Genomic DNA, 27,580 nt, shown 5'->3' with positions numbered 1-27,580 from the left:
TAATGTTAGCTTACATTACAGAAATAACCAAAATTCGTATTACATCGTCTTTGTGAAGTCCGGGTTTAAAATGAAGCCAAAAAGTCTAACAACCAGTCTTACCAAGGGGTATCAGGTTAACTGAGTCGAGGAGGTCAGATGTTGCCCCATGGAAAACACTGCTGGTGGCGTTCAGATGATTGCGGTTAGACTGAAAGCTGACCTAAACATCTATTCTAAAAGAATAGGATTTACAGATTTTGGAAAGATTCTAGAAAGGTACCTGATTATAATCTCTTAGGTAAATTCTATCTTAAAATGGTGAAGAAAGCTGCATTTGATACATACTTATTTCGATAAATGAAAATAGATTGCAAAAATAAACAAAAAAAGTTTGTACTTTAATCCATCGACAGAAATACCAGGTTTTTAAGGCTCCAAGTAAAAACTTAACTAATCCTCATACTTGTAAGAAAATAAAAAAAGCCTACATTTTTACAATGCATTTTTGCCATTCTACTCGCACTGAAAATTGGGGCTTCGTATTATAAAATATTCTAGGCTAATTGGAAAAATGATGCGTTGCAACGTTAAGGTAGAGTCATAATGGAGAAAAGTTCTTGAATAGATATTTTTTTCGCCCTAAGTATCGTTATTATATCTGTCTAGCCTTTTCCCAACTATGTCGGGGTCGGCTTTCGGTCTAACTGGGTGCAGCAGGGTACCAGCGTTTTTTTTTTTTAATAATATTTGTAATTATGGTAAGTTAACGTAGTCCGTTTTTTGGTAACAATTTCCGCGTAGAAACAATTTTTTTTGCAAATTATTTTTGAATCTACTTTGAGTCCTACCTTTAAACATGTCTTTAAACGTGTATCTAGGTGGATAGAGACTGTAGTAAGTACTTAACTATTAACCTATTTCGTTAACGTCCATACTTAATTGTTTTTTACGTCACCCATCACCATGCTTACTAGGCGAAAGTCTGTCTATCTGTCTCACTTTCACGCCGAAACTACTGAACCGATTTCAACGAAAAGTACATACACAGATAGTCTAGAGCCTGAAAAAAAGACACGCAAGAAGTAGTTCCTTCTAGTAGTTCAAGGCAAGAAGTTTAAACGTCCCCTTAGTTAGAGTCATAAAGTACAAAATGAAGCGATGAATACCCTTCGCTCGCCCCATGGGACAAGGCTAGGTCGGATTAATAATTCATTAAAAAATTCAAGCTTTTTCTACGAATAAAAAATCATTGCAGGAAACCGTTTCTTCGGGTCACTGTTTCCATTGTCATGTTTTAATAATGATGTTAAAACCAACTATCGGCCATGATGGCTGTTCATATGTAAGGAGATCAGCTAGCTGTGCAGGACATATTATAGTGCACAAGCATTTGCGCAGACACAGGTGCACTCGCTATTCCTTCACTCTCTCATAGCGCGATGGGAGGACAATTCACCGGAGAGAGATTTCACGAGCAGGAACGACATTTACGTGCTATTCGACTTTTTTTACTTGTAGATTCCGGCCTGCTTTATGGGTTCCTTAGTACCGCAGTAGTCGCGCTACTTTTGGACAAACAAGGCAGATTGTTTAAGGCAATTATCTGATACCTACTATGATCGACGTGAGCAATATCGTAAATAACCCATAGGTCTACACCATTCTCAATAGGTTATTTTGAGATGGAATCATAAACCTTATAAACAATGTAGACCTAAAACTTCTTGAATGCGTTTGCAAAATATATTATGAAACGCAACAAATAAATAATGTATGAAAACTAGTAAAATATCGTGCCGTTCAACCAATGGACACACACACACGGTTGGCATAATAAATATTGCAACAAGCGGCCTGTGGTCCCACATTATCAATCATTATCTACCCTCGACAACTAACGTATGTAAATTTGCTTATTAGTGCCTTCTATCTAGGATTAGAATATAGCTTTGATATATGGCAAATCAATTAATATTTTAATATTGAAGAAACCTGGACTATAAGGTTTGAAATCACAAACCCGCATTGAGCAAGCGTGGTGATTAACGCTCAATCCTTCTCTGTGTGAGAGGAGGCCGCAACCCAGCAGTGGGATGATAAAAGGACTGATGATGATCTTCTTCCTCGGCAAATATCATTTGATCATCCGATAAATAGGCTATCTAACACTGAAAAAGTTTCTCCAATTCGTCCAATACTTCCTGAGATAAACAAGTAAAGATAAACGAACTCTTAAAGTCAAAGTCAAAGTCAAAATCGTTTATTGAAAATAGGCTAGATTTTAGCACTTTTTCACGTCAAAAAATACAAAAGGTACCTACTACTAACATTAAGTCTTCTGCTTAATGTTAGTAGTAGGTACCTATTTTTTATTATATTTTTCTATCTTTTAATCATGATACTACATTAACATTTATAATATTACAACAGCATGAAAAATCTTTTTTTTTTATGATCAGTACATAGGTAATATTTATAATATCAATATAGGTGCTAACAATATCATAAACGTGAAAAACATACTAAACTCAATTTCACAAACAACCCAACATCCTCAGCACAGTCTTATGAAAACTAATCACACAATTAAAGTCCAACCAATTTTGACGACCAACGACCAAAAAAAAATGGCGTCCAAAATTTTTTGTTGTCGTGTCGAAAAATGACACAAGTCGCGCCGGTTAAAAAAAACATTAAAAAAAAACTCGAAATTACACACGTTAGTAATACAGGGTATATAATTTGGCCCTATAATTCGTCGGGACATAGTTTTTTTTGTGTTTGCCGTAATTACGTTTTTTCGTTCCTGACTCTTGTTTATTGTGAATCTTTCCGGTTTTTTAGGAGTCACTTTCCGATTTTTTTTAGTGATCACCTTTTAGATGATACGTGGTCAGTTTGATGATTTGGTTGATGTTTTTTTTTATTTCTATACTTCTTTATTTAGAGATAAGTATGGTGTCGAGGTTTTAATTTTATTTTTCAATGTTTTGCCAAAGCTATCGCTTATATTCTTTTCATATATCGTAAACCATGTCTATACATTGGATTATATTATACTGTATTATTTACTACACAGTAATTCCGGGTAAAATTAAGGCGAGAAAAGTAAATTAAAATATGTTAATAATGCCTTGTTGATAAGGAATAGTGTAATTTACTAACAGTAAGAGAATTCTACAAACATAAAATTGTGATATTAGTGTAGAAAGGACGAAATTTAGCTACATAGCATTACAAAAAATCTACTTTTCTCATTATATTTATAAAGATGGTGTTTTACGATTCTATTGTGCTTGATTGTACTCTTGTAAGAAGGACAGCGCCACTGTCATCGATACGTGAGTACAGGTGAGGACAGATGTGGTTTGTGACCGCAAGATATTTTATTTTATTTAAAAAATATTGGATCGGATTTTTTATTTAAAATACAGAATTATCTTGCTGAATACAACATTAATTCTAATTAGGAAATAAACCAGTAAGATATTGAAAAGGCATTACTTTTAAGAAATCGTAGAAAAATAAAGTTTGTTAAGAATGAACAGTTAAGTGAAACGGGAAATTGAAATATAGTACGATTTTTTTATATGTTTTTTTTTTTTTATCTAAATTATCATAAAATATGACTTATGCTCTGAGCACATATTATATATATTTGATGCCGTGGTCCTCCGAAAGGTATTTTTTTTTTCTCAAATCTTATTAATCAGAATATTAATAAGATACCAAGTTGATATAACTATCCGAAGTATTTTTCCCTCAACTGTACCTAAGATGTCACTGAACACAAATTACTTCTCGACCACAATACTCATTGAACTACAGCAGAACAGATGGACAAAATTATATGTCTCTTTATTACATAGGGGAGTAGACAGAGACGGCATATACCTTCTACTTATAGTTAAATACAATAAGAGGAAAAGAGATGGAGAGGTATATAGATCGTAGGCGTTATATTGAGGGTTCATTGTAAGGGTAGTAACTAGGAAGTATATGAAAAACATATAGAAATAATATAAAGTATATTAGAAGCTCGTGGCTAAGGAGCAGCCGCATGAGTCGATCGATAATAAGGTTAAGCAACGCTTCGGTCTATATGGGTAACCATCTTGTTGTTATGAGTAAGTGATCAGAAGCTAGAAAATCTGACAACCCAGGCTTGCTAGGATAACTGGGTTGAGGGAATCAGAAGGGCAGTCGCTCCTTGTGGTAAACAGGTACTTAGCTGCATCAGGCAACTTTTCTTATTTTGTATGTTCTTTCTAAGTAAATAGTATATTGGAGACCAATGACTAATTAAAAGGTGAAGGAAAACATCTCGAGGAAACCTGAACTATAAAGTCTGAAATCAGCAACCTGCATTGAGCAAGCGTAGTGAGTAACGCTCAATCCTCCGTTTGAGAGGAGACCTGTACCCAGCAGTGGGACGATTAAATAGGCTGATGAATCCTTTTAACTCACTTTGTCGCTTCACTCTACATTATCTTATCTGCCTAGCCTTTTTACAATTATGTTGGGGTCGGCTTCCACACTCGTCATGCCACGATGGTCCATCCACGGACCAACTATGCCAAGCTTTGCTTAACCTTATGACTGATGGATCCACGCGGCTTTGACATAGCCACGAGCTAATCAGTAAGCGATTAGTGGAGTCCACTCGTGACCAAAAGAATATGCATTCCCATTCAGTGTGGCAATGCAGCCAGCCTTTTGGGCACGATACTCGCTGACAGCGATGCGGATGAATTTTTTGATACTTAGTTTTAATTTTACCCCCTTTTTTATTTTACTAGAATAGTTTTTAATTGAAATGTAAATATTTGTAAATGTGGTTAATAAACACCACGAGGTCTTCGATTCATTTTCTACATTGACTGGTGTCAAGTACAATAAAACTTGATATAGGACCCTTCGCCTACGGTTCTTCCCTTGAACTCTTATGACCTGCGATCAGTTAGAACTGTATTCATTAAGTAGTGCTAGTAATTGAATATCGCGACAGTTGGCGTAATTAACTGTTGAGGGTACACAATATACAAAGGGTAGGGTTATAGTGGTAGCGGGATCGATTTGATGATTATTTGAATTTATAATATTTATTTGGGCGTAGTGGTAGCTCTTCAGAGCTATGATGGTAAATAATTGGAATGGAAATGAACTGAATTATGTAGTTTTATATATATAGTAACTATAGATATAAACTCTATATAATAAGTACTGCTGGCGGGATATAAACTCCCGCCAGCAGTACTTATCATTGACATCCCGTGGAAACTAACAAGTCCGTGTTCTCAGTAAAGCTTCCTTGTTAAATGGGCTATTAAGCATTGAAAGATTTTTTCAAATAGATTTTTTAGTTCCTGAGATTACCGAGTTTAAGCAAATACGCTCTTCAGCTCCTACATAGTACTAAAGTTTATTAGTATGCACAGATACTTTTGCTAGATTTGTTTGGCCTAGAGTTAGCTTAGACCCGTGAGAAGGATGTAGGACTTTTTAACTCCATCCGGGTATGGGCACTAGTTCCCCGGAGATACCGGTGAGCCGGCGCGCGAAAGCAAATATGTAGTACATAATTTCTAAATAAGCACCTACGTCTTCACTAATACAAGATAAAGAAAATAATTTCCGAATTAACTCTCCCCGCTCACACTAAAACCCCACCACAGAAAAAAAAACACTAAAATAAAAGAATATTAAAAACAATGCGACCAGTAACGAAGCCGAGACAATAGCCACACAATAGGGCTGCACCACAATAGGGCTGCGCCACAATAGGGCTGCGCCGAGTGCTCGAGAGCTCGAGACTCGAGTGCACTGGTGCAATTTGTTGCGACTTCGAGTCGATATCGACAAGTGCGCTTGTCAATTTTTGTGTCGCTCGATATGTCGAGTGTTCGATTACGAATTGGTAGCTTATCTAAAAAGCTTTTAATGTAAATGTAATTTAGATATTTTCAGGTTAAGCAAATATATACAAAAAAAAATGTTGAAGGTATTATTAGAGAATGATAAGATGACTCATATTGTACATACCTAATGTTAACCAGGGTGAATTATGAGAAAACCCTTTTAGATTTGAAATTCTGGCACCTCGTTCTGACTTTCATCTTAATTATAAATCCTAATACTAACATTATTGTTGTTTAAAATATAAATACATATATACAATTGTACATTTATGTAACAAGAGAAAACAAATCCTTAATTAAATAGGTTATTTACTGTATGAGGTTGTCATTTGAAAAATGGGTTCTACTTAAAAAGCTGCTACTTTGACTTAATTAAATGAAACTAGCGTAGAAGTAAACCTATTGGAACAATATTTTGACTGCATAAGTTACCAAGTAATTTTTTTGTCCAGGGAAAAATTGTATCTTTCAGGGAAATCATTTTATAACAATAGGAGTAAATGTAAAGAATAGATGGAGAAGATCTCATGAAATATTAACATTCATTAACAAGATTTTTAGACACACTTACTACATTTTCCTAGCATTTACTTAAGCTCACATTAGAAGGGGTAAAAGTGTAAACATTTCGACGTGATCATTCCATTTCAGTAACAATAAATCCGTGGTCCATATTTTAAAAGCACTCTGCACCACTTTTTAGAACGCGAGCTTCTTGCTGAGTCGCTTTTAGATGTCACGATACGATTCTGTAGGATTATTTTTGTTTCTAGTTCGGTGAAAGAAAGGTTCTTTTACGTAATGTCAAATTAGTACCAAAACCAATCGTTTTCATGAGACAAATAGCGAGCCGCAAAACTCTATTGCTCGGTCAATCTATCAATCTATGTTGTACCCGTAGTTTTCAATTGTTTGCTATTATTTTGAGTGCTTTTTTTGCTGCTTTTTACCCGGGTGAGAAGTGGTTTTTCTAGGACAGGACAGACTAAACTGTCGGCTGACAATTGATTTATGATTAGCATTTTTTTTGAGTATATATTGATCCCAATAAAAGTTTTCAGTCGGCCTGATACGTGATCTTTGCAATATGCGCACTACCATTCATCTCCATACTGATTTACGAGACTGATCAAACTACCGATCGGCTAAAAGTTTGCAGTAAGAAGCTACTCTAAACAAATAAATCGATCCGACCACGACACGACTTCCAACAAAAGAAATACGTACAATATAAACAGCACAATTGATTTTCCCGGCGCGCACTCGGTAAACTGAAAGCTTTTAGATACATTAAGCCGATTGGAAAAACTGTGGTTTTAGTCAACTTACATATTACATTTATATCTACTTCTGTGTAGAACACTTAAGTATATGAAATGATCAAATATTCAAATGTAGAGTGGTGTTGATGGAAAAATATAAAGGATTTTACACCGTTAACCTTTTTTATGGTAAATCAACAAATGCGTCATTCGTTGTGGGTGTAGCGTGAGAGAGTATCGGACTCTTACTGACTAAACCCACTATGTTCCTTCTGGTGCCCTTTATGTACCGGGAGCGTGGTAACTTTTTCGCGGCCAATTCCGCAGCCCCAACACGCTATGGCCCTAAGAACTACATCGTCAACCTCGAATAAAACAGGAAGATAATATTAAACATGTCAGTTTGTTTAAAGACTTAGTAAACTACATACAGGTATTGCGAAAGTTACTCTGTCTGTCTACCATGCTTTCACGCTGTTGTACTGATTTAAATGTTTGGTACAAAAAGTAAAATAAAGCTAGAATCTGAAAAAAGATACCTATAGGTAGTTTGGTAGGCTACTTTCATCTGGATGCGAGATATGGTTTCTTGCGGGGAATTGGGATGCCTAATAATATTTACCTGTAGCCTGAAACAATCTTCAAAACTGAAAACTGAAGGTCTAGAGATAACACTCTACTCACAAAATTGACGAAATCAATTAGGACTTGACAAAAACTCTATGCAAAAATTATTGTTTAAAAATCTATTTTTTTAATCCGAAATACAACTAAGTAGAACTTTCCAAAACACCGCCATACAAAAATACAAGACAACATTTTATCTATGTCCCCTAGAGGAAAAATAAAAGTCATTAACATGTACCCTCGGCGAGGCGGGTAGCGTTGCCATGGCAACCGCCGGGGGCGGCGCTATGTGCCGGTAAATAGGACAGCGGGGTAGCTGAAATATTTCGTAGGTATTCATGGGCTGATTTTATTTGATTTATTTTTACTTGTAATGTGATTTTTTTAAGACAAAGTCTATATACATATTTTATTTCAAATAGGCCTTTGCAGGCTCCTATGAAACGTCACACTAGTTGCACGGCTCCAAAAAGTTGGTCTAGAAGAAGAGCCAGCAAGAAACTCCAAAGACACTCTGTTTAAGGTAATATATTCACAAAGACACGATTTTTACTTATAATGCAATCTATCAAATAATAAATGTATTTTTGTTCGTAGATAATGAAAGTTTTAATCGTCTTACCGCGAAATATTCAAACTTTACCTAAGTTTAAGTTTTAATTGCAAGTATCTATAGGTATCTTAGTTTACCTACCTACTTAAAATTGAGTCGTGTTCAGTATTCCAATCGCATTCTCAACGTAATATGTAGGCTTAGACGAACGAAAGTTTAGTACTATCTGTTTAAAAATATACTAAAAAACGATGATTTATCTAAAGACACTGAAGAGGACAATTAATTTCATAGGCAAATACATATGAATATGATATGCCGTACAAAACCGCAATAATAACTTTAAATACCTAACGATAATTTAATAGTCATCGTCAATAACTAATAGAGCAAGCAAAAATACTTTCAAATAAAAAAAAAACACTGTTATTGTATATCAATTTCATATCATCATCATCTCAGCCATAGGACGTCCACTGCTGAACATAGGCCTCCCCCTTAGATCTGATCTTAGATACCTGTTGGAGGCGACCTGCATCCAGCGTCTTCCGGCGACCTTTATAAGATCGTCTGTCCACCTTGTTGGTGGACGTCCTACGCTGCGCTTGCTAGTCCGTGGTCTCCACTCCAGCACTTTTCATATAAGTAGGTCAATTTCATATAGGTAGGTATCTATTAAAGACTTGAATTCGTAAGAAATTGTAAGATTTATAGATTATTATCATACAACATTCATATGCTTTCAGAGGCAAGAAAAATGTTATCTGTGTAAATTAAATACAGCTAACCAGCCATAAATTGATAGTGTTAAGCTCAGCTAAAAATAATAACATAACAATTAAGTTAGGTAATTTTACAGAAATTATAAACGTCTCGCTTCTTCGTGTGTGGTCTTAATAGGTTATTATTTATACCTCTAGTTAGGAAGTATATTAGTTACTATGATATTGCAATCACGTAGTATTTTTAATTAAAAACAGAGACTTAACAAGTTTGATTCGTAATAGCGTGCAAAAGGTTCCGTACCAGTAAAAGTTATTTCATTTATTCCTTCATTTCAGGGTAGTAGGGCCCATAGAAAATACAAATATGTGCACGTACCTATATTATAAATTACAATTATATGAACAACCTCTTATGCATAGTACTTCGCTGGTTCTAATTTGGAAACCTAATGTTTTTTGTGTATTTAAGTATATCGCTCACCAACACGCATGTTTCGAGGAGGCTTTTGGAGGCTTTTGTCCTGCAGTGGAGGTTTTTCGTCTGTCATGCATGACTATACTAATATTATATTGCAGAAGAGTGGGTTTGTTTGCTTGTGCTACTATCAGAAACTATAGTAATTAAGTAATCTGAGACTAAAGTACCGATTTAAAAAAATATTTCAGTTTTAGATAGCCCATTTATCGAGAAGAGCTAGGTCTTATCCGACTTCGCGTTTTAGTTTGGTAGAAAGGCAGCTAGGAACCCAGTTTATTTCTGTAAGCTGGACTTTGAAGTTTTTATGCGAAAAATAGACCGTTGATCTAGTGGACATATTGTCAAAGATTAAGATAGTTTTTGTTGAACCCTAAGAACATAAGTTAAGAAGTATTTATAACTAAGTAAATGAAGTGTTACCACACTTCAGTGGATGATAAAAACTTTTAATTTGTTTATTAATAATCAATATGCAGCTTTGAAAGCATGTTAGTTTATGAACTGTGAAAGTAATCAGACAGGTGATTTACTTAGTTAATTGGACCATTTTTCACGTGGTTAACTGACCTAGCATATTCCACAGTCACGTATGTCTATCTGTGCCTACTCAAGAATCATCGAACTTGTTTTTATGTGGTTTTCAATAATATATTATGGGTGATTCATATTCTTGCGAATTTGGGATCGGAATACTAGTGAATCTTTTTTTACAAAATTAAACCTACAAGATGTATTGATCATAATGATCAAATGATCAAATGATGTATTGATCATGGAGCGCCAGCAGTTGGTTCGGGTAGATGAAGTCTCGTCAACCTGGTGTAATTTGGATGCTGGCGTTCCTCAAGGCGGCATACTCTCACCCCTTTTGTTTGCAGTATTCATAAATTTACTTACTCCTGAGCTTCAGTGTTCGTATCACCTCTATGCCCATGACTTGCAGTTATATCGACATACCACAGTTGATGATTTGGTTGACACGCTCGATAAGGTTAACGCAGACTTGGCGGTTGTGAAAAATTGGGCGGACAGGTTTGGAGTGGCAGTCAACCCTAGGAAATGCCAAGCCATCATTATTGGTGGCTCGAGGAATATTATCAGGGTGGATACTTCCAGCTTGCCGCCAGTAGTATTCAATGGCATGACAGTACCTTATAGTGGCAACGTCAAGAACCTTGGCTTACAAATGGACACCACACTGAATTGGCAACTACAAGTCGCAGCTGTCAGCCAAAAAGTCACTAACATACTACGGTTCCTCTACCGCCTGAAAAATTTGCTTCCGCCCAGTGTGAAAGCGATGCTTATGCGAACCTTAATCTTCCCCATAATCGACTATGGTGATGTGTGCTACTATGACCTGAATGCAGATCTGCTCAACAAACTTGACCGGCTTCTCAATAATTGCATTCGATTCGTTTTTAATCTTCGCAAGTACGATCACGTGTCAGTGTATCGAACGCAGCTCAGATGGCTACCTATTAAGCAGCGTCGTGAGGTGAGGGCATTGACTACTCTTTTCTCTATTCTTCACACTCCTACTTCACCTTCTTATTTAACTTCTCATTTCAAATATCTTGGATCACATCATGACAAAAATTTACGCTCTTTCAACAATCGCCTTCTACAATGTCCTACACATCGTTCTGATATCATACATTCTTCCTTATTTGTAAAATCTATTCTTCTCTGGAATGAGTTACCTCTGGAGATCAGGATGGTAAATACCCGTCACACCTTCAAATACAAAGTTCATGACCACTATCTTGAGAAATTGGTAGAAACATAAACAGTCGGTTTCAAATTAATTTTCTTGATATTTATGTTATTAGTATTGTATGTAGTGTACATATTTATATAGTTATATATATACATATATATTATTATTAATTTATTTGTGTATTGTAATATATGTAGGTATATGTTTCATACTAGTTTTTCGGATTTGTTTGCACCTACCAACGCTTTCTCTCCGCCACCCAAAGGTAGACTGGTAGAGAACGCCTAAGGCGTTAAGTCCGCCATTGTACTATTTGTGCAAGAAGTATTTTAAATAAATAAATCATAGAACTAGCTTCGACCAGCGGTTACACCCGCGTCCCTTGGAAATGCCTTGGCGTGTCAAACTGAAATACTGAAATCATTTGTCAATTCTGGCTAGTAGGTAGGTAATTACTGAGATGAAGTCCAAACTAACTAACAATTCATCAAAGAAAAAAGTCTAACCGTCAGTTGCACAAAGCTCTATTAAAGTTAAAGCTACTTTAAATCTATGGCTGACTCTTTCTCTGTCAAGAAGATAAAAAGTGTTAGCAATTCTCATTTAATTTTTTCTTATCCATTTATTTTTAAAGATGTTCGAAAACCTAACTACACAAGCATTCTGTTAAGGCAAAAAAAACATCAACATAATGAGCAACAGAACTTACTATTATCGAAAAACAAGAATAAAATAGCAACACAAATTTTCCATTTTCCCCGTTTTCCGTGTCCACCCTCCTTTCAGAGTTGTGTTACATTGAATTATGAACAGCGCTGTTACCAAGTAAAATAAAGCATTTCCATGATTTTCAGCCCGTACCTACTAGACTTTTCATTCGTCAAAAATGTTGGGGATTAACGATTTTATTTTTGAAAATTCAGCTGTACTTTTTTTAGCTGTTGTTTTTGTTTTGTATAGTGACGTTCGTTGTTAAGGCTCTTTTCTGTAAAGTCTACAAGTAAAAGATCCTTATAAAATTTTGACTCTAAAAACGCGAAATTAAATTGACTGTAAGCTAAGTATGATACTGCCTCGAGTTTCGTCAAACCATGAAAGAGTAATAAACGTAGAAATATAGAGTTATATTAAACATGTTGAAAAACTTTTTTTGTGTAAAAGATAAATTAAAGAATTTTCAAATTGCAGTGGTTTCTGAGCCTTTAGCCTTATAAAAAGTGTAACAAAAAGGATAGACAAATTCAATTTCTCATATCTAATTTTCATTACCTAGTCAGAATTGGTTTTCAAAGACACGAAAAACTCATATTAGGTATGTGACATTTTATATTAACTTTCTATGACCCTTATTTCGCCCTGTAAGTAAGTCCTTATGAGGTCAACAATAGGGTGACGATATGAGGTCAAAATGTCAAGTATTGAATCGATTGAAACAATATGATTTTGTATGGTAAAGGTGAGTATAGACTACAACATTTTTCTGGAGTATTTCTGTGTAATGTAACGTTCTTACGGATGGTACAACACAGGCAAAAGCTCAGTTTTCAAAGCATGTTTAGTTCGTAAAAGGATGGTATACCAGAACATATCATAGAGCGGCTCGTTGTTCTGTTACAAGTAAATGTTGTAGTCTATATTCACCTTAAGAAATACGATATGCAAAAGAAATATTTGTGTATTTGTTTTCTGGTGAATTGGAGGCTCATTGAAAACACGGCTATTTATGTCAATTTTTAGAATGGAAGCCCAAGAATGATTGTTTATAAGGTGAATGTACTAAATCTTAGATCTGCATCCGGTTAGACTGGAAGTCGACCCCAACATAGTAGGGAAAAAAGGTTCGGAAAATGATGATGTATTAAATCTTAGCTTGATTTGCCTAGCCTTTTCCCAATAATATAGGAGTGGGCTTGCAGTCTAAACTGATGCACTTCAGTAGGTAGAGGACTTTGCAATTCAAGGAATATCAGGTTACCCGGGTAACCTCGAAAATCAACCCATGTGTCAGTTGCTTATCCTCCTCACTGGAGCCTTGGAAAATATTAAAACTTTACTCAGTATTGAGTAATAAATGAACCAAACCCAATTACGAATTCAAATGGCTTACGCTAGTAAAATTGTTATTTTAAACAAGAATGGCCGACGAAATTAAATACTAAAAACCATTTAAATGCGCTCAAATTATTTTATAACAACCAATAAACTGTGACGGTGAGTATTTTTCAGAAATAATTAAAAACTTAATCATTGCTTTAGAGTAATAATTGGATGTAAGGACCGACATGCAGACTTACTGGTATTATATTTTATGACTTGTCTTGTTTCCGTTCGCGGTTTTACCCGCGTCCTGAAGGAAACTAGTGCCTGGACAGATAGAAAGAAGCCTGTATTATTCTGATATTCGTATCATGCTAATAAATATTACCTATATAGGTACCTACCAAAAGTTTTTAGGTATGTATGGTACGTAATTATGGGCGGATAAATGGATTTTGATATAACAAAATAATATGATTAAGCTACTTTTTATCAATATGCGGAAAATATTTTTTTGGGACTTCTTTGAAACTGTGCGGATAGAAGCTAGTTTCATATAATTTAGAAAGGATTAATTGTTATAATCCTTTATAAGTTATACAAAGATTTTACATAATAAGTAAAATACACATAACTATTTTTGATAATATTTTGGAATTGAGAATATCCTTCTTTTTAGGAAAAAAGAAGGATAAATCTAAATCTCCTAAATTTCCTAGTCAGTTAAAAAGAGTAAGTTGCAGGTTGTGGCTTTTAACCATAATTTGTGGTTCAAAGGGTTGGTGAATTCATTTATATTTACCGAATTGCTTGCTTGTTTGTTGGTTGAAATCTGGAATAATTTCGAATAGGTATATGCATCAGGGTTATTGGGGATGTAACTGCAACCACGGGCTATACGTATATTTCTAGTTACACGTTAGTGCGTCTAGTTAGTGCAAAAAAATATTCAAGAATGATTGTCTTTGAAAAAAGGAAAACATAATCTTAACTTAATAATTTGTTAAAATTAAACACAGGGCTTTACTAATTTAAAATTCAAAACACTGCTTTGAAAGTCACAGATTTCAGTACAAATGCAAAAAACATAGAACTTCAATTTACTTTTTAAAAATGGTTCACTTCATAAACCCTTCAATGCTCGTAACATTTTCATAACAAAAAACCTCGCGTTAAGAGTATCATATCTCAACCATCCATCTCTTTCACACACTACCCAAAATACCACGACAAAAAGAGAACGAAATACCCCATCAGTTACCTCTCGAAACGTCTCTTAATGATATGCAATACGACCCTCTTTAATCGCCCATCCCTCTCCCACTCGCAACTTTAATAAGGGAGTGAAAGAGATAAAAATACATAATAGTGTTCCGTTTCAAAATTACATTATGAAGTAGTGGCACGCGACCAAATTAAGTAGACCCTTCGAATTCGTAGAGTTTATTCAGTAACACGTTATTTTGAACTAGCTCGAGGGGAGCGTGGGTCTTTTTAAATTGGTCGTATATTGTAGGATAATTTTTCATGGCTCCTAAGTGACAAATGGTGAGGAAATAAATTTTATTTATAGGTTTTAGTTGACAGCAAGTTGTAAATGAAGTTTTAATGGCGTCCATGTTTGTTTACCGTGATAATTAGTGATTTATGTGCTTTATATAAACTTGGATTTGTGAAAGTATGGGGTTGATTCGACGAAAATGTTATAAGTAGGTGTAAGTCTAACTTTAAAGGTTATTTACTCGACTGAGGTTTTATTATGAAGTAAGTTGAGTTAGCAATGTCTTGGAAGTTATGCTTGCTAATATTATACTTAAATGCGAAAGTTAGTCCGTCTTTCATGCCTTTACACCTTAACTATTGAACCTATTTAAATGTTGGTACACAAAATATTCTAGAGCTTGCGAAGAAAGGATATAGGATACTTTTTAACCGTCTTAAAAAGAGGAGGAAGTTCTTAATTTGTCAGAAACTTTTTTATGTTTTACAAACACATCTAGTAATGAAAAAGGAGGTCAAATAGGCAGTCCCTCCTTGTAAAACACTGGTACTCAGCTGCATAGAGTTAGACTCAAAGCCAACAACAACATAGTCGCGAAAAGGCTAGGCAAATAGATATATTGGTAGTATAAATACTTAACAAATAAATATTCCGATTGAGTATTTCAGTGGTCAGTAATGTCGCCTGAAAATGATTATAATTACGACCACAACGCCAGAGCATGCACTGTTCAATGCAAATGGGTATATACCTAGGTATGTTACTGTAAAAGCCGATAATACAATGTAGGTAACATTCGGAAATTTCCCCGCTATCTGTGGGGAAAATTACGCAGTAAGGAAATTGGGTGGAGATGCCATAGGCAGGTAGGTCAAGCGCCTTCTTCTAGGTGAAATAGAACCTTAGGCATGATAAAAATTATCAGTTACTAGTAAACCAACGAGGCGTCCGGGTGCTTTAGGACATGTGTCAACGATTTTTGTTATTTTAAGAAATGAACCGCTTCCAATGAAGGCTTATAGGGATTGAGATAAGTAGTAACGCTACTTTCTTGCGTGAGATTTTCCATTACTTATAGCATCTCCGCGCGTCATTCTGTTCTCTATGAGAAAAATCCTCCTACAAGACCAACGGATTATTTTGTCCGATATTGAGTTTTCAAATACTGGTAGATAGCTATGACCTTAGGAATTCGTGCCTTAGTCTATGTATGCGCAATACATAGACTAAGGCACGAATTCCTGTTTCAATAGTATCTATTTATTATATTGATTCCTGCCATCATTATCTACATAGACTTTTCCTTAATATTTTGGTGTCGGCTTGCAGTCTAACTGGATGCATTGAGTACCAGTGTATTAAATGGAGTGATTAACCCAGTTAGGTACCTGGATTAACCGATATCCCCTGGCTTAAACTAGTTGTAAGAATTTCTGTCCCAAAAGACTTAACTAAGTAGCCGTAACGAGTGCAAAAGTTGTCCAAATGACAGTTGGGATCCACTTATACTTGCTTTGCGAAACGCTGAAGAATTCGTCATGACAAGATTGTCACCCAAGAACCGAACGCGTCAATCGTTACTGAACCTTATGATCGATTGACCCGGCTGTTACTAAGCGCTCTTATGTACTATCATTGCATATACATACTACTTACCTACCAATTACAATACTAATTATACGCAGATTTTTTTCCTACAGCGTATAATTTCCTTGTATAAACTATGAACAAAACAGCTATAGAATATTAATTTTGAACCAAACTAGGCTTAACTAGTTCCTATGCAGATATATGGTTATATACATTATTTTAATGTTTAATGTTTATATGCTAATGGTTTCATGTTATGACCACGCCTTGAACTTATTACTGTAACGTTAGTTTTTATGGGAAGGACTTTTTAGGGTTCCGTACCTCAAAAGGAAAAAACGGAACCCTTATAGGATCACTTTGTTGTCCGTCTGTCTGTCTGTCTGTCTGTCTGTCTGTCTGTCTGTCTGTCTGTCTGTCAAGACCCTTTATCTCAAGAACGCGTGGACGTATCAAGATGAAATTCACATGAAATGCTCAGGTCTGTTGTCCCTTTAAGCTGTGAAAATATCAAGCTTCTAAGCCAAGCCAATCAAAAGATACAACCGATTATGTCGATATTTTCAACAAATTCTCGACACTCGCAAAGGAATCAAAACCTACAGGGTACTTCCCGTAAACTCAGAGTCTTGAAATTTGGCATGAAGTATTGTCATATAATGCAAATATAGGAAAAATTACGAAAATCTCATTTTTTTAGTTATATAATATAAAAAAATATATTTTAATAAAATGAAACTTACTACCTTATTTCTCACGAACGAATAAAGGTATCAAATTGAAATTTATACCAAATACCTAAGTCTATTGTCCCTTTAGGCAGTGAAAAAAACAAACTTCTAAGTTAACGCGATCAAAAGATACAGCAGTTATACCGACACCTTAGACGAATTTCTGTCACACGCTAGGGAATCAAAACCTACAAGGTACTTCCCGTGAACTCAGAATCTTGAAATTCGCCACGAAGCAGCGTTATATAGTACAGATAAAGGAAAAATTGCGAAAATGATTAATTTGAAGTTACATAAAATATTAAAATATTATTTTTGCTTACACGACATAAAATATTTTTTTAATAATTATAAACTTACTAACTACCCTTTTTTACATGAACGCGTAGAGATATTAAAGTTGAAATTCATATCAAACACTTCTTAAATATAATTGCCACTAAACTATGAAAAATTTTAAATCATTCAAAGGTCATTGGGCACCTTAGTATGAAAACCATACCCACGGCGGATACGAACGAAATATAGCACAGTATAATGATAAAGGCTCTGATTTACTATGGCATTAGTCGCATCTATGTGAACCGTGAGAATCTAGAGAAAATCAGGTGTAAACATCAAATATTTTCCTCATTTCAATGGGGAATTTAAACGACCAAATTTGACGGATTTGAGAAATCATTTCTTTGTAGTGAAAGAGTATACTCGCCGTTTATTTCCATTGTCATCAGGTCAGGATCTGATGATGGAAATCCTGAGAAATCGAGGGCAACTATAAAAAATTGTAGGCATGCATAGGATTAAAACTTGATTCTCAGATGTATGTCTGGTGATACTATCAAACAGTGAAAGTTTAGAGCTTACCTGATGATGGAGACGTGAGAAAGTCGAGAGAACTCTATGCATGTTTAAAAAAATAATAGATCCCATTAGTAGTGAATTCTCATCACCTAAAATAAAATAAGCTCCAACACAAGGTTACGTTATAAATTGTAAAGGAGTTCCCATAACTATATCTGATCTTTGCTATCGATCCCACAATGGCAGTTAAACCTATCTATGTGGAAAGTCTTCGCCAATACGAATAAAATAAGCCCAAACACGTGGTAGTTGCAACATACCGTTCAGGAGTTCCCTCGACTCTCTGTAGTCTCCATAATCAAATCAGCTCCAAACCTTCACTGTTTACAAGTACCCTCAAAAATACACTCACATGTCTGGTTTTGACTCGATGCGTGACTACAATATTCAAGAGTTGCCCTCGATTACTCAGGGTTTCCAGATCCTTTCTTTATGAAAAGTCTTTAACAATAAAAACTAGCATTGCAACCTGTAAAATCCTCTGAAACTGCTTGTCTATTATATTTTTCAAACGATCCTGGACATTCAAAGAAACGTCATACCATTCTCCACGATTTAAAACTACTTTGATTCATGTCCGCCACTTTTTACAAAGCGGGTCAGATATGCCCAATGACCTTTAAGACATAATTAGTTATTTTCAATCAGATTTCTGAATGATGACTATAAAATGTTGTATATAAATAACTTTAATAAAATAACTTTTACAAGGTACTGGCCTACTATTTTAGTTATATTATAAAATAAAAAATATTAGCTATTTTGACTCTCACGAAATTACCATAACTATGATTGTTCTAAACTGAACGGTTGGCGCGAGACTCACTTTTTATCTAACCAGGATTTGTACGGAACCCTCGGTGCGCGAGTCCGACTCGCACTTGGCCGGTTTATTTATGTTGGTAACTAGAAATTGTGTTGGAGTTTTTCGTTTCAGTAATTTTTTTAGGAAGGGAAATGGTGTATACAGGTTCGTTTTATCAAAGGACTTTTCAAATGAAATTAAAAATATAAACTGTTCATTTGTTGATACACGAGAATTTCATAAATATTCAAAAGTAAAATAAAAATGTGGTTCATTTTGAAAGCACGTTCACAGGGTGGAAGAGCGATGTTAACAGGGATAACTGAGTGCTACTGAGTAACAGTGTTTTACAAGGAACGACTGCCTAGATATATGAACTCCTCAACCCAGATACCTGGCCAATCCGATTCCCCTCGGACTTCCTGGTAAAAGAGTTCATGAATAGGATATTCAGAGATTTAGAGAAAATTTTAATTGTATAGGTATGTAATACATTTATTATAATAGATGAAAAAAATATACTACTTAACAGGCGAGTAAAAATATAGCAGACTCTAAAGATTCAGCCACTCACAACCCAAAAAATACACGCAGCAATTTCACATGCCAAAATATAGCTACATAAAAGTATAAAAACATTTTTCACGAACCCCTCCTTTGGAACACCGCCCCACACGTCTTACCCCTACCCGCAGTCACACGCGACTGACCAAGCACAATACAATTTGATTTCCCAATGTTCATCTACCCTCTTCTTTCGGACAATTTGACTCGACAACAATAAGTAAATTGGTCCTTTTGTGGAAAATTCTAGACAATTTTCTAGTTCAAACTAGTGGAAATATTGCTTGTTAGTTCCTTTTGTTGCTGGACTAGCTTTTTTGTATTATTTTAGATCTTTTTTTCTTGTGGGTTAATCAACGTTTTATTGTAAAGGTTTGAGGTATTGTAAGAGTTAATTCATGTAGATGAAAAAGGGTTATTTTTTATTTTAATTTTGTATTTTATTGTGACCATCGTAAGTCTTTTTGTTTATGACTAGCTAGTTGTCGAGGTTTTATCGAGCGAGGCGTCTTGCCCAGAAAAATGTAGCCTGTTGTCATACAAGAATAGCTAAGCTTACCAAAAAGAGCGTGTTTTGCGTGAAAGAGTAAAGTCATCCAAACATTATTGAGATGGGAAGCCAATTTAGACTTAGCCAACGTACCTACGTACGATAGAAAATGTTTGAATACGCGAAATCAATATTTCAAGTGCAACACTCGCGCTTATTTTTACAGGAAGGGCGGGTCTTATGTAAAATGGATAATTTATTGCAATGTACATAAATATCTACATGTACCTACATGAGGGAGAAATTCTCAATTAAAATATATGACTACTAATTAGGCTGAATCGCAAATATAATTGATGCTAGGCTCTCAAGACTTAAACCGCGTTTTCTACTAGATCAACAAAACACAATGATAAAGTATAACAATTTAATCAAACATATTTCAAAACCAAATAAAAACCGCATACTTATTAAAAAAAAAAAAAACAAAATAATCGCTTCACGCAAATCATCGAGAATTCAAATCGATTGCTTACATAACAATAATCATTTCGATTTTGACAGACAGGGTTGTACCACCCCCAAACAGCCCACCCCTATTTACGGACCCGGAAACAGAAATGACTATATTTTTTTCCAAAAACCGCAGTCGCGACAGACGCGCGGCGCCTGCGCAGGCGGCTTCGAAATTTGAATTTGAAATTGGAACGTAATGGCGACCCTGGCGGCCATCATTAAAAATAGATCATAGACACGGATCAAATGATTTTGTGTAATTTTCTATCGTTAATGCTTGATCTCTTTGTAATAATATTTTTTGTTAGTATTTAATAACATTATGTACGTATTTAAGATAGTCTGGGAATGCATTAACGTTTGAGATCCTAGCAGAGTTTTGGTTAATCAATCAATGTTCACTCGCTTACATCCTTTTCACGCTGGCGGATTTTCCGAGCGGAAAAACCGCGCGACATAGCGCGGTACTTCCGCGCTTACGAAAAAAGCTGTTATATACATATCTCGCTTAGGTAGATATACTTAATTAGGAACATCATTTAGTTATAGCTAATATTTTCTATGAAGGCGTTTCACACTAACGGATTTTCCGAGCAACATTCAGAATTTTATAGGATTATTGGGGAATTCTGTTGCGCCCCTCCAACTTTTTGCACATAGAATTTTGGATATGGTTGGTGGGCGTTTTTGGGTGCTGTCTTTTATAATATTTTCGTAAAATCCCGTTTCAGCCACTTCAGGAAAAATGCATTTAGTTTAGGATTTATCTACAACGAACCCAAGCTATAGAAATTACCAAAACTATGGAAATTAAGCAGGTATGGTGATAGTTAAAATTATAGCTTTAGCAGAAATATACAGAAAATACCAAAATGGGAGATTCCACCAGTGTGAGGCACTGTAAGGTACACACATGTATCTTCTGGACCTAGAAAAAGTGACAAATTCATGCGGACTTTTCTAAAATGTCAGCGAAATTGCAACGTTTCTGCGCGAACACATGCTAGTGAAAGTACACCACGCACCGGTGTACGCAGTTTTGGTGGAATTTCCTCATAATCATTAGGTACCTTTATTTTAACATATATTTTGGATCCCTGCGTACCCACACCTACCGCTACACATAATCACAGGAAACGTTGTTCCTCTCATGAATATTTAACTACAAGTTTAGGATGTAACGTAATTCTTGGCCGGCGCCTAAGCTAATTATGTTAATTTTAACTCAATGCGTGTCTAGACGAGTATCTGCGCTTTCTTTTTCAAGTTTAAACTGGGAATTAAAGTTAAGAAAGTTTTATAAATGTATGTATAAATAATATAATTGTACTATTTGTACTAAAAAACTGATAAACTAAAAAGGCTACGCAGACTGCGTAACCTTTTCCCAACGATATTGGGGTCGGCTTCCAGTCTAACTGGATGCAGCTGAGTACCAGTGTTTTACATGGAGCGACTGCCTATCTGACCTCTTCAAGCCCTATACCCTTTCGCAAGGGTGGTTGTTAGACTTTCTGGCTACTGACTACCCGTAACAGGAGCCAAAGTATTTGTCAAAAATTCGTGGACTAATCGGCCTATTTCTTGTGTCCAATCTCTATTTATAATGTTCGTAGCTCCTTAACAAAATCTGATATTCAGAGTAAAACTAATTTACAGTTCTCAACTAATATCTTTGCCTGACGCGCATGCGCAGTGCTTTTTGTTGTCTATTTTCCATATTATCAAGTGGAAACAGTTTTTGTGTGTTTGTAAAGCACAGATCACTAAATAGTTATCAAAGCTCCGAAACTAGTGAACTGATTTGAAAAAGTTGAAGTAGGTAGTTAGGAAGCTACGTTATACCCAAGTAACTTAGGCAGTAACCCTTGTAACGAGGCAGTACTTAGTTTATATGGGACGCGAGTGAAACTGCGGGAAAACGGCTAATACTTAATAAAATGATAATTTGACGTTATTTACTTACTTATACATATCCATGCTGCATGATATTGTTTCTCTTACCTTACACAATATTTTTGACTCCAAACAATATTGACATTTCGTTAACACTATGTATATTGATTCCCTCTAAGAAAACAGATCACGCCATTTACTATAAAAAACAAAACACTATCGAATTATGTCACTGAGAGTTCCAAATTTGAAATTCGGTCTTCAATAAGGAACGACATCACTGTCAAATTCTAATTAGGTCTTTCATAATTACCAAAGAGGTTAGAGTTTTAATATCACATTGAAAAATTTTTGGCGTCCATTTTGTTTTGACTTAAATTGACTACTGTTTTATTTAAATAACTTTTCACTTTTAACTGTCTGTCTGTCCCCATCGCGAGTTAGTAGCGTAATGATACGACACTATACAACATGCGGTTTTCTACCCAATTATAATGGTGTACAATTTGTGTGAGCAAAGAGCAATCATTTGAGGTCAATACCAATTTAGTGTCATGCTTATTATGTATAATGTGCTTATATTAGTCCGAGGATATTGTTGGCAGCTTAAATATTGGTTCAGTTGATAGATTTTTGGTTTCTGTAGTAGGACAAGGTGGAATTCTGTGGAATACTTATTTAGAATGTTGTGTACCTAGCTACATATAATTGCATTTCGTTGTTATTTTAAGTTTTGATAAAAAGATTTACCAGGTGCCTACATATTAACAATTTTTACTTGGTTTTAGCACCTGCTTAATAAACTAGGTTTTATCTACTAAGATTCACCTAACTAAGTATAAGATAAAAACCTCCTTGATGCCAGATTCGACAATAAATAACGTTGACAACGTCCGGGAGCCCACGCCCAAATGCCACCACTGTGGGATCTGCAGCGAGGACTCGGCGCTGCACACGTTGGTGGAGTGCCCAGCATGGGCAACGCAGCGCCGTGACCTCGCGGCAGCAGTAGATGCTGCGGGAAGTCTTTCGCTGCCGGCTGTTGTGTCCTGCATGGTCGGCAGCGAAGAAGGGTGGAACGCCGTCGCCTCCTTTTGTGAGGATGTGATGGTTTTAAAGGAGGTGGCGGAAAGGGAGAGAGAAACTGCTTCCTCTCTCCCCGCCCGCAGCAGACGTGGTGGGCGTCGCAGGGTGGCTGATCTCCGGCCACCATAGGGCGCGGCCTGCGGGCGACAGACTAGGGGCGTCTGTCGTCCGATCAGAAACAGGTCTCGAGACGGTGGCGTTGTGTTGCGCGCGCCTCTCTTAGTGGAGTTTGCTGTGGCCGCTGGGTGACGGCCACAGAGGTTGACGGGGCCCGCCTTTGAACATCTGGCGGGCCAATACCTGTCGGGGGTGCGGAAGAATGCTTTGGCGATACCCGTGCCCTCGACAATAGGTAAGGTAGAAGGCAACAACACTGGGTGGGTTGTTAGCCGGTAAGAGTCCGGCACACCCCCTCCACCGACCCCAGGTGGAGGGAAGTCCATGAGGATTTTACCCCTGCCAAAAAAAAAAAAAACGTTGACAACGTTATAATTATGTTAACTCTATCAATTTTCATTTCAGTTATATTTTGTTTAAAATGGACAAAAATCTAAAAAAATATAATAATACGAGCTGTTCCCTATGGTTCTACCCGCATCCTGAAGAAACTCTTTTCAGCACCTGTATAAAAAATCATTTTTTCAGGCTCAAAACTTAATTTACCAAAATTAATTTAAATCCTTGTTTTTGGCGTGAAAGCCGAACAGACAAAGTTACTTTCGCATTTTTGTTAAATAAGTGTAAACTCCATAAACAATCTGTCTGTAAGATGACGTCATAACCTCAAAATGCATACACTTAAAAAAAACCGCCATCTCATTTCATATTCCCGCGTTAAAACCTAACCTATATTCAAAAACAAATTGTTTTCTGTCTGAGACAGATGGGTATCGGCGTTATTATATTTCTAATCCATCATTAGTTTCAAAGAATCTAGTTTTAAGACGAAAAACGTTGAATTAACATAATGATAATGTTGGTTGGGTGTAGAGTTGGGGATGGTTAGAGGTGGCAGTTTTGGTTGGGAGTATTGATGTGCTAAAATAATAAATTAGTTGTTTTACATACTAAGATTAAACGAACGACAACTTACATTGGAGATGTAAAATTCAGTAATGTATTTTCCAAAAAATAATTAGCTTGCATTATAAAGTTTGCTAATAATGCCATCATCATCTGCCTAGCCTTATTCCCAGCTATGTTGGGGTCGGCTTCCAATCAAACCGGAAGTAGCTGAGTACCAGTGTTTTACAAGGAGTAACTAATATTTTTCTTGTGGCGGGTTTCAAAATTAATTTAAAAAAAAACGCATGAATGATTTTTACAGCAATGTTTCAAACATAATTTTTTAAAACCTTAATTACATTAGTCTATATTACGAAATCTCAAGTAGATATCAATATCAGTCTAAAGATTCACAAGTCTATGGTCCGGCCTGTTGTTACTCATGTCAACATGAAAAATCATGCCTACACGACCAATATTAAAGTACCTATAGGTATGATAAGTAAGTTTATATCTGATATTCAGTCTGTCTGTCCGCCCGTCTGTTTTGAAAATATGTTTAATTTTTACAGGAAAATTAAATTTTCACACGTAACTTCATGAAGAGCTAGTAACCTTAATGCTAATTACCAGTTCTTTTTAACTCGGGATATCATCAGGTTATCTCTCCCGCTGTGGGTGCAGCGTGAGGGAGTGTCAGACTCTTACTGACTAAAACCCACCATGTTCCTTCTGGAGCCCACAGTGTACTTACCAGGGCCGCGGTAATACGCGCAAATACTATTGTCGCGCATTTTACTAGTGTCAGTCATGTATATTTTGCTACTGGTGGATTTTCCGAGCAGGCAAGCGTATACTCGCGCAATTGGTTTATTGACAACTGACAACTGCCCGTAGAAACCGGGAATGCCCTTCAGTTTTCCGCTCTGAAAATCCACCCTTGTGAAATGGCTGTAAAACTTTGTCATCATTTGCAATGTTTATTTTTTTCTAGGAAGTCTGACACCAGTCTAATCAAGGGGTATCGGGTTGCCCGGGTAACTGGGTTGAGGAGGTCAGATAGGCAGTCGCTTCTTGTAAAGCACTGGTACTCAACTGAATCCGGGTAGACTGGAAGCCGACCCCAACATAGTTTGGGAAAAGGCTCGGAGGATGATGACGTTTTTCTAGGAAGAAAGCCTATCTTAACTATACATATAAAAACCTCTATTTCTTACTTTTCCTTGCCATATAAAACACTGTTTGCATTTAACTTAACTTGCAAGCCAAACCGCGTGCATAACATAGTACAGCCAAAGATACAAAGTTAATCATATTCCTTACATGGGCCCATACTAAAAATTATGAATATTAACCTCGTACGCCACTTAGGATTACTGACCGTATTTAATAACAATAATGTACCTTATTATGTTTTAGATTTTGGTGGCTGAGATTGTTTTCCATAGAATGCGATGATATAGCTTTTAACAACGATTAAACGAGCTTTAACATTATATAGTCGACAACTTGATACAATCTAAAACGTCCAGGTGCTGCGGCCCATCTCCGAGCACGGCATTCAATATCTTGTTATCAATGTGCATGAATGGAGAGGAAAAGGCGGACTATGAAGTAAATATATTGCCTGAAAGGTGACATGAATAAGAAGGGATTTTATACTTCCCTTCTTCCTGTTCTGTTCCCAACTTATTTGGTGTCGGCGCAATATGTCTTCCGTTTCCATTCATCTCTGTCAGCCTCTCTGACATTCACTGCCTTTTGTCCTCTTTCAGACAATTTATCAATTTTTTTCTTCGGTCTGCCTCTCCCCTACATTCATACTTAACACAGTAATTATGTTTTACTTCTCATTACATGCCCATACCATGAAAAACGCTGGCTTCTCATTTTTTTCTGTCACTGGCGCTAGAGTCAGATTGCCTCCTTCTGTCTAAAAGAAAACTCAGGACCGCAAAAGATTTTTTTCGTTTTAAAGATACTTGAACACCGCATAGTATAAAGAAAAGCTTAGCTTATCGCTTTCAGTGGAAAAAAGCTTCATCTTATTTTGGTCAAGATAATTTTGTAAATTAGTGTTATCGTTTATATGTGGGAAAATATTAAACATTTTAATTTTACATATTTTCAGAGCTATATTATAGTTATTTGAGTAAATTTTGTGATAGGTACCTATGTTTTAGAAGAGTATTATATTTTACATTATTTTATGGCCGGTATCTGTAGCTTTATGGTTTAATCATTAGTTATCTTTTTAATATTTTAGAACTAGATTCTATCAAATCCCATGGGAATTATTTTCCACACCCAGAAAGAAAAAAAGCCTGTAGAATTCTTCGATCAACTGAAATAACGTTTCTGATAGGTCTAGTAGTTATTTCCTAGTGTCAATTTAAAATATTTGGTCTCAATAAATCACTCAGAACTCCTTTTTGTAACGTTAGATTTACCTAATACTTAAGTACTATTTTGAAAAGTAGTTTAACCAGTCATCTTTTTTAAAACCAATTATGACCATAAAAGCCTTATCCCTAAATTATATATCAAAACATAATTCCAAAATCACAAAAAAAGTTACATCAAGATCACTCATCACAAAAATCAATTAAATCGATAAAACAACGCCATCTGTTATCGAGTAGCAAATCTTACAACACACTAGCGCCGTCACGGTGCGGTGATTTCACGAACTAAAGGCCGTCATACATCAAAATGGCCTGTAACCATAATTGGATCAATTTGCTTATTAAAATAGATTTATATACTGTTTACACTATAATAAACTAATGTTTGTTTTAGTACAACTATTAAGTATTACGGAGCACGGTAATTATTCCGTTCTGAAACTCAAATTGTTGTAAAGCAAATTAATATTTTTTGGTATGCAATAAATCATTTTTAGTAAATGCTTAGTGCTTATTTGCTTTTTATTAACTGTTTATTTGTGTAATCTTTGTTGTAATTAGTGGTAATGAACATTGCTAACTACTTTAAGAAACAAAATATCTTGACTGACTCACTGGACGGCTGATTTTATAATGATTCTTACTACGAACTTAAAAATAAGCATAGAAACAAAAATCGTCTTACCACAAAAACTTTTAAAAGTCAGTTTAAGACTTGTCTAAAAAAATGTCAAATTATGACGTTGACATATGGTTCATTTTGCAGCCACAATTTTTTTAGACAAGTGAAAAACAGGTGTTTAAGTTTTTGTAGTAGGTAAGGCCAAA

General features: G+C 35.7%; 1 long non-coding RNA gene across 1 annotated transcript in view; it reads right to left on the bottom strand.

The window, feature by feature from the left end:
- Positions 1 to 22,701, bottom strand: part of LOC124643369 — a 33,973-nt gene extending 11,272 nt beyond the window's left edge. Inside the window, exon 1 of the long non-coding RNA XR_006985923.1 lies at positions 22,365 to 22,701. This is a non-coding gene — a long non-coding RNA (uncharacterized LOC124643369). The remainder of the gene's footprint in view (positions 1 to 22,364) is intronic.
- Positions 22,702 to 27,580: the final 4,879 nt, after the last annotated feature.

Source organism: Helicoverpa zea, chromosome 27 (assembly GCF_022581195.2).
Source record: "Helicoverpa zea isolate HzStark_Cry1AcR chromosome 27, ilHelZeax1.1, whole genome shotgun sequence".
NCBI classification, from domain to species: Eukaryota; Metazoa; Arthropoda; class Insecta; order Lepidoptera; family Noctuidae; genus Helicoverpa; species Helicoverpa zea.
Note: the sequence above shows the minus strand (reverse complement) of the source record. Positions and strands in the feature narration are given on the sequence as shown.